Raw genomic sequence first — 3,806 nt, 5'->3', positions numbered from 1 at the left:
AGACTCCACAGTATATCGTGGGTTTCTGCAGCCAATTTATATTTTTTTAAATTTTAATTATTTTTGTGGTAAAATCAGCATTTTCATTTCTAAAAATTAATAAATTAATAAATAAAAATATAGTACAGTACTGCACCATATAACACATTAACTAAAATATATTAAAAGTAAATATGTAGTCTACCATTGATGAGCAAACAAAGAAGCGCACATATTGTATGGAAAATGAAACTCGGGAGGCAAGTGTGCGGTGTTCTTTTACATTTATAATAAAATAAATATATACAAATTATAAAAATAATTAAAAAATATATATATACAATACAGTACTGTTTTTACTTTGCAAATTTTCACCTACTGTGGGAGGTTTTGGAACATAATATCCGCGATAGTCAAGGTATTGCTGTATGTATGTATGTATGTATGTATGTATGTATGTATATATATATATATATATATATATGTATGTATGTAATGGATCTTGCAGGCATGAAGTGGATTTGATTCACCATAGCCAAATTTAAATTAACAGTTCAACAGAACTTTTCTCACAGTGAAACAATGGTTTTTTTCTGTGACAGCAGTTTTACTTTTGCCAGATTGCCCCAGCTAGACCGAAATAATGTCTTCACCATTTAACCCTTCTAACCTCTTATAAGCCACCAAAAGCTAGTATTAAGATAACAAGTACCACCAACGAAATCTATTGTTCTCAACGATATGTTTATTCTTCTGGATAGTTATAAAAACAAGAACCCCCAAGCAAAAATCAGCTAATCACTTGGTGGCAGTTCAGTTAGCCAGTTAGTGACAACTCAATCAATGAATGACAACTTGAGTCAGAGACAGCTACCATCAGTTAGAGAGCAGAATGCTAGAATCATGATCACAAACAAGGCAGCTACTAAAGATAATGGTCAGAGGGAGAAATGAAATTTACTGTCAGTAATTATGAGACAACTTCCCACGACCCTACAACTTTCACTAGCTCTAATTCTGTTCTTTTACAACATCATTCCATCGCTATCTGTGGATCACTGCAAAGAAAACATGCACACAAAACTATACAAGGAAAATCTACCACATCTAACTTTACTTCGCATACGGAGTCTGGCTGACAGGCTAAACAAAATGCCATTGTAAAAAGAAAAGGGCAAAGAGAACAACTATGGTATCTCGCGAACGAAGCAGTTGTTTCGTCCCACACTCTCTTACTTTCACCAACTCACTTTCTCTTCTCTGCACATTACCATATCTCTCTCTATGGTTTACTACTACAATAAGAACATACAGGCCAAAATTAACTTATTTACTTTGCATGCTCTATGATTTTATCACCTGCCTGTCGAGGCAAAGTATGTACAATGTAACAGTAAAAAATAAATATTTCCTTAAAACTTCATGCATTGTTCATCTTTCATCGCTTACAACAAATTAGAGACCCAACTGTTATAAAAGTAATTTTTATCTTTACAACTGGCGACCCTGAGCAAAGGAATTACTGCTTTCTGAAGCTATATTGCCAACAAATTGGTGACCCCGGGTAAAGAGAATTGTTACCTTCTGATGCTACATGCTGTTGTATTTTGCTGACTTCAAACTAAAGAACTACAATCTTCATATCAACAGTCACTAAACCAAAGGAAAAGAATGACAATCTTTGTCACCTCCAAGATGCACCCTCCTTCGACCTGCTACAGAAAGCTCTATACTGCGATGCAATCCACAACAATGCAACACAGCCAACACACAAGGAATTTGCCGACCATGGAAGCCAATAAATGCATCATTTTGACAGCTACATGCCCAGAAACTAACTGGAAGAAAATATGGGAGCACACATGTGCAACATTTTTGACAGCCATAGATTTGAATTTACTTTGCATGCACCTATTTTTGCATTTCAAATGCTACTTTTTAGCTTTTCAGGACCAAAACACTTACTAACCAAGTTTGTCAATTTTTGCTTATTTCCTTTTATATTTGCATTGCACATGCATTGTTCACCTGTTTTTATTACATGGTTTTTGCTAAATGTTCTCCTTTTGAATGTCTGCAATTTCTTTCTTTGCATGCACCTTTCCTCAGCCTTGCACATGCATCTGCACACATGGTTCATACACACACGCATGCTAACTCTGTCACATTCATGCACCACACCATGCCTTTCTCACTTGTTTTTCATGCTCCCTGTACCTTGTAGACACAACTTGTCTCTGTAATACCCTAGGGCAGTCACATATACATAGAGAAAGTTGTTTGTCCCTTACAATGTGCCAGCATTTCACACTTTTGCTCCTGCATGACCGAGGCATATTATACCTTATGCACTGGTTGGCATATTCAACACTGCTTTAATCACTGGCATATTCAATACTGTACACTGTATTTGTAATCAATGTACAAGCATTTCTGCCTTAGCCTTGCAAGCCCTTTTGCACACATGCACATGCACCTCTATTATGGATCTACTGCCTTGTTTTGCAACACATTTGTGCCAGCTCAATTATTTTTCCGACTCGATTCACATTGGATGTTCACATGCTCTGCACTCATGTTTAGACATAATTTCCCCCTGTTAGATCACGTTATTAACAGAGAAAATTATCTGTCTTGCACATCACTCCTGCATGATTACACTGTCATCCTTGCTAAACCTCAGCAATTAACCACGACAACAGCACCAGATGCATTTCACTTTGTAAAAACATTCCAAGCATTTCACACACTGCAACCCTGCAGGAAGATCTTTCATATCACAGATTGAGAATACACTCACTCACTCACCTGAGCTTATTTTATGGTCAATTTCGAAACGTGCACCTGCACACATGTGCTCATTTGCTGTACTGCACAGTCACTGACTGCACACATTTTGGTATGCAAAGGGATACCGCTATTCAAACTAATCTGAATAAAAAACTGTTCCGTATACACTTCAATGATCTTCTCTCCTCAAATGCGAAATTTCTCCTCAACAATGCATTTCCTCCTCTCCTTCAATCATTCGTTTCCTTTCCCAGAACTTCACTGGGGAGGGAGTGATATAGTGGATCTTGCAGGCATGAAGTGGATTTGATCCATCCACCATAGCCAAATTTAAATTAACAGTTCAACAGAACTTTTCTCACAGTGGAACAATGGTTTTTTTCTGTGACAGCAGTTTTACTTTTGCCAGATTGCTTCAGCGAGACCGAAATAATGTCTTCACCACTTGACCCTTCTAACTTCTTTTAAACCACCAAAAGCTAGTATTAAGATAACAAGTACCACCAACTAAATCTGTTGTTCTCAACGATATGTCTATCCTTCTGGATAGTTATAAAAACAAGAACCCCCCCAAGCAAAAATCTGTTAGTCACTTGGTGACAACTCAGTTACTCAGTGACAACTTAATCAGTTAGTCACTTGGTGATAACTCAGTTAGTGAGAATGGAGTCTGCAGACAGGCTAAACAAAATGACATTGCAAAAAGAAGAGGGCAAAGAGAACAACTATGGTATCTTGCCAACAAAGCAGTTGTTTCGACCCTCACTCTCTCACTTTCACTAACTCACTTTCTCTTCTCTGCACATTACCATATCTCTCTCTATGGTTTACTACTACAATAAGAACACACAGGTCGAAATTAACTTTTTTACTTCGCATGCTCTATGATTTTATCACCTGCCTGTTGAGGCAAGGTATGTACAATGTAACAGTAAAAAATAAATATTTCCTTAAAACTTCATGCATTGTTCATCTTTCACATCTTACAACAAGCCGTTGCAATAAATTTCAACCCTTATATATATATATATATATAT

Source organism: Octopus bimaculoides, chromosome 2 (assembly GCF_001194135.2).
Source record: "Octopus bimaculoides isolate UCB-OBI-ISO-001 chromosome 2, ASM119413v2, whole genome shotgun sequence".
In the NCBI taxonomy this organism is placed as follows: domain Eukaryota; kingdom Metazoa; phylum Mollusca; class Cephalopoda; order Octopoda; family Octopodidae; genus Octopus; species Octopus bimaculoides.
Note: the sequence above shows the minus strand (reverse complement) of the source record.